This window comes from Rhinoderma darwinii, chromosome 6, assembly GCF_050947455.1.
Source record: "Rhinoderma darwinii isolate aRhiDar2 chromosome 6, aRhiDar2.hap1, whole genome shotgun sequence".
NCBI lineage: Eukaryota > Metazoa > Chordata > Amphibia > Anura > Rhinodermatidae > Rhinoderma > Rhinoderma darwinii.
In genome coordinates, this window is record NC_134692.1 from 7,722,610 (window position 1) to 7,738,528 (window position 15,919).

Sequence of the window (15,919 nt, forward strand, 5' to 3'; positions counted from 1 at the left end):
AGACATGCTCAGAAGAGAGCATGTCTGCATCGCCAGTGAACAGCGTGGGAACCGGAGAATGTGAGTATGTCAAGTTTTTGGTTTTTTTCCCTCATAAAAATGTGAATGGCATTATCTATGGGGGGGGGGGGTCATCTTTATGTGGGCTATTATATATAGGGGGTCTATATGTGGGGCAGTAGCTACAGGGGGGTCTATATGTGGGGCAGTAGCTACAGGGGGGGTCTATATGTGGGGGTGTGGGCCATTATATACAGGGGGCTCTATATGTGGGCCATTATATACAGGGGGGGTCTATATGTGGGGGTGTGGGCCACTATATACAGGGGGCTCTATATGTGGGCCATTATATACAGGGGGCTCTATATGTGGGCCACTATATACAGGGGGGTCCATATGTGGGCCACTATATACAGGGGGGTCTATATGTGGGCCACTATATACAGGGGGGTCTATATGTGGGACACTATATACAGGGGTGGGTTACCTGTGGGGCACTAGCAACAGGGTGGCTATATGTAGTGCACAGTCTACAGGGGTGGGCTATATGTGGGACACTATATACAGGGGGAGCTATATGTGAGACACTATATACAGAGGTGGGCTATACGTGGAGCACTAACTATAGGGGAAGCTATATGTAGGGCAGCACGGTGGCTCAGTGGTTAGCACTATTGCCTTGCAGCTCTGGAGTCCATATGTGGGCACTATCTACAGGGGCTTCTATGTAGGTCACTATCTACAGGGGACATGTTGTGTGTTTGTGACAGTTATATTTAGATGTGTTGAGAATTTTAACTTCGTTTTACAGGTGAGGAAATGTTTTAAAAGTGAGAAGCTGAAGACATCTAAACGGAAAACTGCAGAAATGGGTCATGGCCGGGAGAAATCCAACATAGATGTCTGAACCGGAGGGAGAAGAAAAGAACTAGAATCTGAGACGTCACCGGTGAGTCACTTAATGTAAATGTTTATTCTGCCTCTAATCAGTAATGTAGTCACTGTATGATCTGCAGCGAGATGATGGTGATAGGATTTTTTTTGTGAAACCGCATCTCCCAGCATATCCTTACCATTGTTCCGGCCATGCTGGGAGCTGTAGTTTTACGCCGTACAAACTTATACGCAGTGGCGTAACTACCGCTATAGCAGCCGTAGCGACTTCTACAGGGCCTGCAGCATGAGGGGGCCCGTGCCACCCGCCGGCACGGCCCCCTCCCATGGCCGCAGGCTCCGCTAGCAGCCGCTATGGCTGCTACAGCGCGACGCCACTGAAGGGGTTGTTCCTACATAAGGCATGTATCCCCTATCCACAGGATAGGGGATACATGTGTGATCGCTGGCAGCGATGAGGAGAACGGGGGACCGAAAGTCCCCCCTAAGTTCTCCATGACAAACCTCGGACTTCCGGGGTCTGTGTCGGCAGCTCCGTAGAAATGAATGGAGCGCCGGTCGCGCTTGTGCGCATGCGTGACCAGCGCTCCTTTCATTTTTATTGAACTGCGCAGACGCCGGAAGTCCGAGGTTAGTCATGGAGAACTTCGGGGGACTTTCGGTCCCCCGTTCTCCTTATCGCTGCCAGTGATCACACATGTATCCCCTATCCTGTGGATAGGGGATGCATGTCTTTTGTAGGACAAACTATAGGACGTTTTTTTTTGGGGGGGGGGGGCTATATAGCGTTATCTACAGGGGGGGCTGTATGGCGTTATCTACAGGGGGGGTCTGTATGGCGTTATCTACAGAGGGAGTCTGTATGGCGTTATCTACAGGGGGGCTGTATGGCGTTATCTGCAGGGGCTGTGTATGGTGCTATCTATAGGGGGGCGCTGTGTGGTGGAATCCATAGGGAGGCACTATCTACAAGGGGGGGGGGGGTTGTGTGATACCCAGCAGAGGGGGGGCCCCAGTCAAAAGTTTGCTATGGGGCCCAGTCTTTCCTAGTTACGCCCCTGCACATACGCCCCTTTACCTGTTGCCCGTTATGACAACCTGCTACGCAATGCAACACAATTGTCTTGCCTGAATATATTGACCGCCTATGAACAAGGATATTAAACTTAATGGGAAGGAGAATTTTCACAAGACACTATACATGACCTTCAAATACCTATCTACATTAAAGGGGTTGTATGAGAGTAGAATATAAGCTCTTTCTTTTTCCATAAAAAAAAGCACCACTCTTGTCCATGGGTTGTGTCTGGTATTGCAGCTCAGTCAGCTTTCACTTCGATAGAGCTGAGCTGCAATACCAGACACAAGCCATGGACAAGAGTGGTGCTTTTTTTTATGGAAAAAGAAAGAGCTTATATTCTAATCTTATACAACCTCTTTAAGTATTATGGGTCGGGGAATCAACAAGAGGTGGTAGGGGTAAGAAAGATCAAATCTGTGATGTCACTATGTGATGTCACTACCAGGAATAACATAATTAGCAGCAATAAGAAGCTCCTAATAACACACGTTGATATAATGAGATGATGACACAATGGATTCGGGACAAAAACCAAAGCCAATTCATCCTAAAAGTGTAGACAGATGAGAATTGGCTCAGTGCTATTCGCCTTCTCGTGAGACCTTGTCCTCCGTAGTCATAGATAGCAGTAATTATCACTCCCAGCCTCCCCTTTGCCAGAGGCAGCATAACCTATTATGTATATGTTTTTGTCGATCGCTGCAGATTGATGGTGAAAGCCCCAAGTGTCAAATGATCTTTAATTCTTTGTAGCATAAAAAAAAACAAAATAGAAAAACTACAATGAGTCTCGAATCTCGTCAGGCCGGGAAATTAAATTCACTTGCTTTGCATAATTTATCACACACTTTGCAGTACATTTGGTGCCTTACAGCCAGAGAACCAGACTGTAAAACTGGCAGCCGAAAAGTCTTTTACAACCTATGCCTCATGGCTCATAGAACCAGGTTATGAAGTTTAATTGGACAATGAATGGTGAGTAACCTTTATAGGAGCATCATCTGTAGGACGGCCAATAGGGGATGACTTTTGGGAACGTAGCTGATCATTCATTCTGTAATTAACTGTGCCTATTAAAAAGGGCGGATCCACTGATACAACCATATTTAACGAATTATCTCCAAGCTCCCATGTTATTAAGATCATAAACTAAAGAGAATCTGCTGCAAAGGTCAGTTCAACAAAGTCACCATAAACTTCATATACATAAAAGCTGGAAACTCAGGAGCAACCGGGAAGTTCAATAAGAATAAAGTAAAGTGACGAGTATAGTATGTATTTCTACGCTGTAAAAGAATACCAGAGTAATGAAATCCAATTATGGTAACACTGGTGAAACACATTAAACTTAAAAAGGAATGGGACAAGGTCTATTTTACCTTACAACCCACACACAGGTTTTATGTGCAACATTACTTCAAAGACTTCAGACTAAAGCACTTAGGAGCTGTAATACTATATTGCCCCCTATGTACAAGAATATAACTACTATAATACTGCCCCTATATACAAGAATATAACTGCTATAATACTGCTCCTATATACAAGAATATAACTACTATAATACAGCCCCTATATACAAGAATATAACTACTATAATACTGCCCCTATATACAAGAATATAACTACTATAATACTGCTCCTATATACAAGAATAGAACTACAATAATACTGCTCCTATATACAAGAATATAACTACTATAATACTGCTCCCTATATACAAGAATATAACTACTATAATACTGCCCCCTATATACAAGAATATAACTACTATTATACTGCCTCTATATACAAGAATATAACTACTATAATACTGCCCCCTATATACAAGAATATAACTACTATAATACTACCCCTATATACAAGAATATAACTACTATATACTACCCCCTATATACAAGAATATAACTACTATAATACTGCCCCCTATATACAAGAATATAACTACTATAATACTGCCCCCTATATACAAGAATATAGCTACTATAATACTGCCTCCTATATACAAGAATATAACTACTATAATACTGCCCCCTATATACAAGAATATAACTACTATAACATTGCCCCCTATATACAAGAATATAACTACTATAATACTGCCTCTATATACAAGAATATAACTACTATAATACTGCCCCCTATATACAAGAATATAACTACTATAATACTACCCCTATATACAAGAATATAACTACTATATACTACCCCCTATATACAAGAATATAACTACTATAATACTGCCCCCTATATTCAAGAATATAACTACTATAATACTGCCTCCTATATACAAGAATATAACTACTATAATACTGCCCCCATATACAAGAATATAACTACTATAATACAGCTCCTATATACAAGAATATAACTACTATAATACTGCTCCTACATACAAGAATATAACTACTATAATACTGCTCCTATATACAAGAATATAACTACTATAATACTGCTCCTATATACAAGAATATATCTACTATAATACTGCCTCCTATATACAAGAATATATCTACTATAATACTGCCCCTATATACAAGAATATAACTACTATAATACTGCCCCTATATACAAGAATATAACTACTATAATACTGCCCCCTATATACAAGAATATAACTACTATAATACTGCACCTATATACAAGAATATAACTACTATAATACTGCCCCTATATACAAGAATATATCTACTATAATACTGCCCCTATATACAAGAATATAACTACTATAATACTGCCCCCATATACAAGAATATAACTACTATAACACTGCTCCTATATACAAGAATATAACTACTATAATACTGCTCCTATATACAAGAATATAACTACTATAATACTGCCCCTATACACAAGACTATATCTACTATAATACTGCCCTCTATATACAAGAATATAGCTACTATATTACTGCCCCCTATATACAAGAATATAACTACTATAATACTGCCCCTATATACAAGAATATAACTACTATAATACTACTCCTATATACAAGAATATAACTACTATAATACTGCCCCTATGTACAAGAATATAATTACTATAATACTGCCCCTATATATAAGAATATAACTACTATAATACTGCTCCTATATAGAAGAATATAACTACTATAATACTGCCCCTATATAGAAGAATATAACTACTATAATACTGCTCCTATATACAAGAATATAACCACTATAATACTGCTCCTATAGACAAGAATATAACTACTATAATACTGCCCCTATATACAAGAATATAACTACTATAATACTGCCCCCTGTGTACAAGAATATAACTACTATAATACTGCCCCTATATACAAGAATATATCTCCTAGAATACTGAACCCTATAAATAAAATCGTAACTATGAGGGCAAAGCCACACGTGGCGGAATTGCTCTTGAATTCCGCTGCGGACACTCCGCAGCGTTAATCCGCAGCGGAGCCGTTTCTCCATTGCCTTCCACTTCTTTTTAGTAGGCTTCGTTTAGACGAGGCTGAAAATTCCGCTGCGGAGCATAGGCTGCGGTGCGGAATTTGGTGTCCGCAGCATACAATGGATGTTGCGGACCAGTGGCGGACTGGTTGCGGACTCATGGCGGAAGTTCTCCATTGACTTCAATGGAGATTCCAAATTCCGCAATGAAGTCCGCAGCTATCATGCACATGTTATGTGTGCTGCGGATGCGTCTTGCTTTTTTGACATGGCATTTCTTCATTCTGGCTGGACCTATGTATTTCTAGGTCTACAGCCAGACTGAGGAAGTCAATGGGGCTCCCGGAATTACGGGAGCGTTGCTAGGCGACGTCAGTAAATAGTCACTGTCCAGGGTGCTGAAAGAGTTAAGCGATCGGCAGTAACTGTTTCTGCCCCCTGGACAGTGACTACCGATCCCAATATACAGCAACCTGTAAAAAAATATAAGTTCATACTTACCGAGAACTCCCTGCTTCTGTCTCCAGTCCGGCTTCCCAGGATGACGTTTCAGTCTAAGTGACGGCTGCAGCCAATCACAGGCTGCAGCGGTCACATGGACTGCCGCGTCATCCAGGGAGGTCGGGCTGGATGCCGAAAGAGGGACGCGTCACCAAGACAACGGCCGGTAAGTATGAAATTCTTTTACTTTCACTAGGGAAAGTGCTGTCCCTTCTCTCTATCCTGCACTGATAGAGAGAAGGGAAGCACTTTTCCCGCAGTCCGCAGCAGCTAGTCCGCATCAATTTACTGCACATTTTGGGCAGATCCGCTGCAGAATCTGTAACGCAGATTCTGTGCGGCATTGATGCAGACAGTTGCGGAGGAAATCCGCCACGTGTGGGCATGCCCTTAGGGCAGGTTCAGACGTGGCGGAATTGCAGTGGAATTCTCCAGCGGCCGTTTTTTACATTTGTTTCAATACATTTTTAGTCAAGTTAGTTCAGACGTTGTGGAAAACTCCGCTGCGGACCATAGGCTGCGGTGCAGAATTTTCCCTCCGCAGCAGCTCATGACGTTGCGGAAAAGAAGCAGAATTTTATTGCGGATTTCAGCCTTTGCAATGCAAAAACTGAAATCTGTGGTAAGTCCGCTGTGATATCTGCAACGTCTGAATTACCTGTCAGATATGCAAATGTTGCTGCAGATTCGTTGCGTAATTGCCCCAAATCTGCACCAACATTTGCAGCGGAAAAACTCTGCCACGTGTGAACATGGCCTTACTGTGCTGCTCGATTCTGGATTATCTGATGGTGATAGAAAATTGAATAAACCGCACAGGAGCAGTAACCTCCCTAATGGCATTTTTATGACAGCTTTTTTTTTTTCACATTATATTGCAGTTTTGTGCTGGTGACAAGTGTCGGATTATCGGACGGCTTGTGTTATCGTATCCTAAATGAAAGGAATTTCACTACATTTATGATTTAGCTTCTAATTTTCTCTATTGTGGATTTTCCTTTCACACCAGTCCGGAGCTTCTTATGATAAGTCAATTAAACGTAGTTGATAAGATGCCAACACTCAACCAGCAAGAGCTCAGCCCAAAATCTCCGGCCCTATCACTTCAAAAATGATTAAGTGCGTTTATGGATAATTATAACGCGTTTTTCCCTTTTCATTTTTGCAGCCGGCGATGAGGACTTTGTGCAGTCGACCAATATGTAATTACTTCCTAATAGAGTAGATGCATTTCAGAGGCCAAAATAATCCACACACACCTGTCACTTAGCTAATTATATCAAAGATGGAGGCTTTCATCGCGGCTCATCGAATTCGCTGTCAACACTCGGCCGTAAGGAGGAAGGCGCAGACTCTGAGACAAGAAGCCAAGATCCACTCATTCATTCCACTTTCTTCAGAGCGCAGCAATTTTTCAATGTCATTTAATACAGCTGGAGGCATCCATTATATACCGGAGCGACGGCGAGCTCAATCAGCCGATGGTTACATGGCAAATCATTTTCTAGAGTATTTAGAAATGTAAACATTGTGTTGGGAAAGAAAACATTTTCTTTAAAAATAAATTGAAAAAAAAAAATACATCCTTTTTATTTTTCTACCTTTGCAGAAAATCATCAAACATTTCAGTGACCCCTTAAAGGGGTTCTCTGCTTTGGACAATCCGTATTTGTTAGAAGGGCTCCTTGACAATAAGCAGATCAAAAACTGTCCTTCTGATGGGACCCCCAGCAATCAACAACAATCCATGAAATAAGTGTTCAATTTCCCTGCAGCGCCACCACAGGGAAAATAAGGCATTACACGGTGTCCATTCATATCAATGTGTTGTCAGTGTAATACAGGACAGGACGGGTCCTCCAGAGAGAGACGCTCTTTGCAATCACTTTCCATTCTGGTCAAGAAATAAGGACCCCCCTCTATTAACTACAAATTCCCTAATAGGGTGTATAGAAATGGGTTTTCTAAATTAGACGCCCCTTTTAAGAATCTCAATTAAAATAGCTCATTGCAGACCTTAGGATTGATTTTGTTATTTCTCTCTATCATCTTTTTGTTTTTTACCTCAACTCTCTAGTGTCTAGAATTTTATATCATGCATTGGAAGTATTTGGGGGTAGTTGTCGGGGCATTGGAAGTTTTTTAAGTGGCATTTTTCTTTTCTTTTTTTTAGAGTTTTTATATTACAAGTAAATGGTAACAATCTATGGGAAAAAGACAACTTTGACAATGTTTTTTGCAATTTTCTTTTGTGTTTTCACAAGTTTATTCATGTTTTGTGCAGGTTGTTAGTATATTACTTGTGTCCATAGGGGCAGACTATTTTTGAGCTTTAAAGAAGCATTCCGGTAATTTTTATTTTTCGGCCCATTTAAACCTAGACTGGAGGTAAAAAAAAAATATCATCATTTCATTGATTTGCGCTTTCCCTACTCTTACCGCTGCTTCATGGCAGCCAAATCAAGGACCTTTTTTTCCAGTATTCTGGTAGTATATTCTGAAAAAAAAACTTTTTTTTGCCTTGCCAAAAGTGTAGTCATTTAGAAGAAAAATGAAGGGTAAAGTATGGGGGAAAGTTAAGCAAGGCTAAAATATAACTTTTATTGCTTCAATTCCGATATCTCATGCTAGAGGAAGAGCGTAAAAAAAGGGGGGGGGGCGAAAATATGTGCTATTTATTGTCTCTGCCCAGGGACTAGTGAGCTGGGTGTCCCCTATATTTTGTACCGGTCTCACTAGATGTATGACCTTATACGGTATTGTAGTAAGAGGGTTGAGAAGCTCGAGTAGGTGTATTGTCAATGTCTTTTTTGTAATTTGTAGCAGATAAACATTTTATTTGTGTCAGGTATAAAGCTTGTTTTTTCCTCCTCATCTTCTGATCCCTCTTGCATTCTTAGGCTCTGTTCACATCTGCGTCAGGGCTCAGTTCCGTCGGAATGGAGCCCTGACTGACACAAACTGAAACCGTAGGTTTCCGTTTCCATCACCATTGATTTCAATGGTGGCAGATCCGGTGCCAATGGTTTCAGTTTGTCTCCATTGTGCAAGGGTTCCGTCGTTTTGACCGGATGAATACCGTAGTCGACTTATGCTGATACTATAGTTCCCACGATTCTTTGGCGGGAACGATGCTGCTGGAACTTGCCGCCAATAGATAAAGCCTGCGCTGCCAGGAAGTGCTTCCTCCTGTTGGATGTCCATGACATCAGTGTAGGTGCGGAGTGGACAGCGCAGGAAGGACGAGTTAGTCATCTGAAAGGGCAGCGTTTATTTGGCGTGACACGGCGGACGCATGGATGTAGGTTTCAGGAAGTAGATCCCGATGGCAGATGTGACCGCCGGCTGGGATAGCAACAAGGGTGAAACACGGGGGGTCCCTATAGAGACACATGACCGAGTGAAATGACAAAAAGGAACTGATTTTTGGGCAGAATGGTGCGTTGAAAAAATGTAATAACCACCACCACCCTTCATCAATGATCATGATACCGATCCGAGCATACAATAAATACTTTTTTACTGGAGTGTATCTTTTAGATGACTGTTCACATTACGATTTTCTGCAGTCAAATACAAATATCAGATACAGACAATTTTCAGAAGATATTTTCTTAAAAATGATCATCAACTTTGGGATAATTGTATAAAAATCAAAGCAATTCAAGCTTTAATCCCTCCTGCTTGACCCCTTGTCGGGTGCAAAAATTTTTTCTCTTGCCTGGACTCTATAAAGACATTATAATTTACCTTGGCATTCCTTTTAGCATATCCCCTGCCGGGTACAGGCAGCCACCTCCAATTCTGGAATCCTAGGGGCAGAAGTGCTGGAGATATATTATCAATATGAACCACCAGCAGCTTAGATTGGTGGGTGACCACCCGAGTTACATGGAGGTAAGGTCTTCCAGCCTTGTCACCCCCTTTCTCCTTAGCCTGTTGCTAGGCAACAGCCCATCCATATTGGACATTGCCCAGCAAACAGGGGAAGAGCTTCTAAATGAATCATTACAATGGAAAACTCAAAGTTATATCAGTTTCCCTTTAATTAAGGGGCATACACCTTCACGGACCACTTAGCCAGAAATATGAGGTACCTAGGGGGTCTCACTTCTACCTATTATGGTAAACAGAAGTCAGATGTACTAACAAAATATCAAAGTCTAAAAGGCTGTCAGATTTATTATAGAGAAGCCATGAAGATTAACGTGGAGATTACAAGTCAGAAATAATCACTAACGCACCTTGAACAACTCCAGCCATATCCAGTCAACACTAATACATTGTCTGACATTTCATAATTTAATTTAAAGGGGATTATTGTAAACTCAACAAAGATCTCGAAAAACCGTGAACTTTTCTGCTGCATGGAAGAGGAATGAGAATCTAGTATTTACAGCGAGAATATCACTACAACACAAGACGATTTTCAGGTTTGTTTAGTAAAATCACAATGTTATGGTAGAACATTAATAGTAAAGGGTAAGTACAGTTTGACAAACTTCTGACATGTCATAGTGAGATGTCAGAAGTTTGGATTGGTGGGGGTCCGAGCACTGAGACCCCCACCAATCGCTAAAACGAAGCGGCAGAAGGTCTCGTGTGAGCGCTCAGCCGCTTCGTGTCTGTTCGGCTTTTTCCAGAAATAAATGTATCGATGTACGGACTCAATAGAAAGTCTATGAGCCAGTACTCCGATACATCAGCTCTCCGGAAAAAGCCAAACAGAAACAAAGCGGCTGAGCGCTCACACGAGCACTTCTGCCGCTTCGTTTTAGTGATCGGTGGGGGTCTCAGTGCTCGGACCCCCACCAATCCAAACTTCTGACATGTCACTATGACATGTCAGAAGTTTGTCAAACTTTTAGTTATCCTTTAAACAGTTCTGTTCTTGTGTATCCAGAATAAGTCAGAACCCAGGTTTTGAGAGCAAAGGACAAAAATAAAGTCAGGCTCTACTTTGCAATGTAGCTTATTTCAATTGTTACTAATATGCAATAGCAAGGCTGAGTTCACACGGGGCGGATATGCTGTATTATAGCACACAGCGTATCCGCCCTGTGCGCCGCTGGGAATTCTGGGCGAAAAACCGCACCAAACTGTGGTGCAGTTTTACACCCGGAATGTGGAACTGCGGAAAACTGCAGCCTTATACGGCCAGCTAGCATGACGTTTCATCCCAGGAGACCGCTGCAGCCTGTGTTTGGCTGCAGTGGCGGTCACATGTGATTAGGCGTCATCCCAGGAGGCGGGCCCTCTGACGTCACCCAGGCAGGCCTCTTGGGATGAAATTTCATCTGATGTGACCGCCGCTATAGCCTGTGATTGGCTGCAGCGGTCACATGGGATGAAATGTCATCCCAGGAGGCCGGCCTGGAGGAATAAACACAGACTTCTGGGTAAGTATAAGATTTTTATTTTTTTCTGAGTTGTGTTTTTTGCGGCAGAATCGCTGGGAACCCGACGCAAAAAACGCAACTGCTATTTTTTGCAGGTTTTACCTCCCCATTGAATTAAATGGGGAACACCCGCAACAAAAAAAGCAGCGTTTAAGCAAATACAATTGACATGCTGCAGAATAAATCTCCGCACCGCAGGTCAATTTCTGAGTGTTTTTTCCGCTCACTATGTTCGCAGCGTGTGGAGGAGATTTGTTTTATTTCATTCACTTTTCTGCTACTGGATTTGCTGCGGATCTTTCACAACGAATTCCATTATGGAAAATCTGCGGTATTTACGCAATGTGTCAACTGACACTTAGTGGTGTACGTAGAAGAAATTGGGCTCCCACTATGGTGCCAGGTTTTGTCAACCAGTACAGAAGGGCTTGGTGTTTGTTTTCCATTTCACTTCTTTTTAAGACTTTTGGGCCAATTCCCCACCCCCTTCAGTCCTGGACAAGTTCCCATCACCCAGTTGGAGAGAAGATGGGACCAATGACTGGACGTCCTCACTACGAAGACCCCACAGCAGCTGAATGGTCTGTTTCTATCATATATTTGTCCTTGGCAATGGTTCATTTGTTTTTTTCATCTTTTCCTGCTGATAATTCAACCCTACCTGTTGACATTGGTTTTGAACAACAAAACCTACTCACTCACAAAGGTTGTTTTTAAAAAATAACCCGACCTGTTGATGAGAAAACAACTTATCTGCTTTATTGGGTGAAGTTGCGTTAAGCCAGTGGAGAATTCTACTTATTGGGTTGTAACAGGGAACATTGTAATATTGTGGGATTCCAAAAAAAGCTCTCGCAACGTAGACATGAAATAAATAGCAATGAAAAAATATCTAACATGACAGAATATGCATGGTGAGATAAAAGACTCCCGGTATAACGAAAATACATACGTAATGCAACGAGGCTGGGACTACGGAAAACACCCAGGCAGGACCGATCCCACACCACCGCCCGCCGCGGTGTCCGTCATCTAGTGTCTCCGCTGCAACAGCTTTGTATCCTGTTGTACTAGGTTGGGCTATTTTATGATAAGTCAAACCTACCTATTGACAAGTGTTGTTGACCAGACAACTCTATTTGCCCATAAACATTGCTGTCCAGATAGCCCTACTTGTTGAGAAGAGTCGACTAGATAAATCTATCTGTCCATAAGAATTGCTGACAAGGTAAGGCTTCGTTCACATCTGCGTCAGGGCTCCGTTCATGGTTTTCGTCTGAGCTTTCCGTTGGGGGAACCCATGGACGGAATCCAAACTGAAACAAACGGAAACCATAGGTTTCCGTTTGCATCCCCATTGATTTCCAGGGGGACGGATCGGGTGCTAATGGTTTCCGTTTGTCATTCTTGTGTAAGGGTTTTGGCGGAATGAATACAATGGTGATCAAAGAAATCAATGGTGATGCAAATGGAAACCTATGGTTTCCGTTTGGATTCCGTTCATGGGTTTCCCCTGACGGAAAGTCTTACTCTACCTGACGTCAGCCGTGGTTGATCATCTGAATGGGCTGCAGAGCAGTAAAGATTGATTGCTATGAAAATGTGGAAAAAAAACTCGAATAATTTGGTCATCTGTCATACATAGCTATTTTTTTCCAATATTATAAAGATCACGTCACCAACGCATAATGGGAAAAACCAAGGTCCCTTCTGTTTTTTCCTTACACAGCAGCATTCCCATCCAGACAATGAGCATGGAACTGTAATACAGCCCAGGTCAAGCCGATAAGATGGTGTTTATGGACAGTGGATGACTGGGAGCAGCATTGTGAATAAACTGTAATGCTTAACGAGCCCATTGATTCGGAGAATCTGTGGGGGTCCCAGCAGGCGGACTCCCACAAATCAAGAAGTGATGACATATCATAGCAATATGACATCACTTCTAATTGTGGGAAAGCCCAGTCTCCATTTACGGCACCATTTTATAACTTATAAGCCATGGCACAAGCCATCAGGAAGAAAAAGATAGAAAAAATGGACCAAAAACGGTGCTGCTATATCTGTATGAGGGTCACTGTATTGGTAATGAATAAAAGAGTTTGATGCAACAGGCTACGAGTTACGACATCGAACTGATATCTTCACAGATGTGACAAACAAGTTATATATAAATGTATAAAATTAAATAATATAGACACTACCTAAAAATAAATGATTAAAATAATATAATATAACAGGGTAAACCCCATTTATACAGAATACGGCGTAATACATAGTAAGCAAAATGCAAACATAATATCAGCTAATCAAACCATCAAAACTCAGAAAAAACAACATATTGTCCGCAGGGGATTTGTCAGTACAAGTTAAAAAAGGGGATCACGCAGTTCATAGGTTGTTGCGCTGGTACACAGGCGATCGCGGGAAAGCGTCCCTGGAGTCAAGGCAACAGACAACTACGGAAGTCGAGGGGGATCGAGCCCACTCCGGCACAGAATGTCTACAGGACTGGTGAGTGGAAGAATAATTTGTTAATAAATGGTTAATACTAGTGTAGGATACAAGGAAATCTTTCTGAGGTCGAATATTTATACTTATATTCCAAGTAGGGAATAGAAGCTACGTTAGCGTATTATCAGTTGACCGTACTTTGGTTTATAATGGAGTAAAGGACTGTAAGTCTCCGAAAAGAACATAATAAAGCGATTTGGTGAACTGTGTAGTTGAATAACCATCTACTGGGTAATTGTACATAGGGCTGATAAGGGGATCGGTAGTGTATCAGATAATGGGATATAATATAAAATGTAACAAAGTAAAAGGATACAGGTTTATATAGGTGATTGGAGGCTACTGGTGTAATATAATATACATTTTGGTTTAGAATTTGAAGGCATGAAAATTTTTGATAATAACAAGATATCTTACAGGTAATTCAATCGCTATACAATAATATACAGAGATCATACGGAAAGCAGCGTAACCAACATTTTTGGTATTTAAAATAATATGTGCTGTATTTTTCGGACTATAAGACGCAGTTTTTAGCAAGAATAAATCTTGCTAAAAAGTCCCTGCATCTTATAGTCAGCAGTCAAGGGACCCGGCAGCGCCGGGCCCCCCGACCGCCTCCTACTTAACGCCTTCCCGACCCATGATGTGTTGGGAACAGCGCCATGTAACTGCCATTCACTACTATGGGAGTTACGGAAACAGCGTAGCTCAGCGAGTTAAGCTGTTTCTGTAACTCATCCATGTATTGTAGTGTATTGTTCCAGCGATCTAATGATCACTGGTTCAAGTTTGATAAATTTTCAGGAGTGTAAAAGAATATTAAAAGTTAAAAAATAAAAATAAATTTCCCCAAGCACAATGTAAAAAATAAAGAAAAAGGAATGAAATAAAAAGTGATAAAAAAAAAATCGTATGTACCAAAAAATGGCTCTCAGAATGTGGTGAAACAGAACAAATAATTTTTTTAAATAAATAGTTTTTGTTTTGTAAAAGTAGTAAGAAATGTTTTTTTATCCTATGTTTTGTTGTCTAAAACCTGGGTGTGTCTTATAGTCCGAAAAATACGGTATATAAAATTTACAATAATATCAATGGGATAAACATGATAATAACAACGTGGTAAAATGAACAGCACTAGTACCAATGTCTTGAATCTTGTATCGTTGAGTGCACGGGACAGGCTCAAGTGGACCAACCAGTGGCGTAACTACCGCGGTAGCAGCCGTAGTGGCTGCTACGGGGCTCGGGGCTTGAGGGGGCCCGTGGCGCCCGCCGACACGTCCGCCCCATATGCCCGGTTGCGCCGCTAGCAGCCGTTATGGCTGCTACAGCGGTAGCGCCGCTACTATGGGGCCCGCGCCGCTGAGCCTCCAAGTATGGGCTGGGCGACACAGGCCCTCTCATGCCTGTAGGTGTCGCTAGCACCGGAGGGGGCCCCGGTGCTAGCGGCAGCCAAATACATGATTTAGCACTGAATGGCCGGGCATGTTCTGTGCCCGACCATCCAGTGCCTTACAATGACACTGATTGGCTAGCGGCGCGATGACATCATCGCGCCGCTTCCATGCTTGTAAGGTGCTGATTGACGGGGCAAGTCATTCTGCCCCGCCAATCAGCGGCATTGGACGAGCTCGTTCAGCTCCAGCAGACATGCTCAGAAGAGAGCATGTCTGCATCGCCAGTGAACAGTGTGGGAACGGGAGCATGTGAGTATGTCAAGCTTCTATGTTTTTTTTCTCCGAAAAATGTGAGTGGCATTATCTATAGTGGGGAGTCTATCTACAGGGGGGGGTCGTCTTTTTGTGGGCCATTATACACAGGGGGGTCTGTATGTGGGGATGTGGGGCACAATCTAAAGGGGGGTCTATATGTGGGGATGTGGGCCACTATTTACAGGGGGCTCTATATGTGGGCCATTATGTACAGGTGGGGTCATCTATATGTGGGCCACTATATACAGGGGGGTCTATATGTGGGGCACTAGCTACAGGGGAGGTCTGTATGTGGGGACGTGGGGCACAATCTTCGGGGGGGGTCTATATGTGGGGATGTGGGCCACTATATACAGGGGGGTCTATATGTGGGGCACTATATGTGAG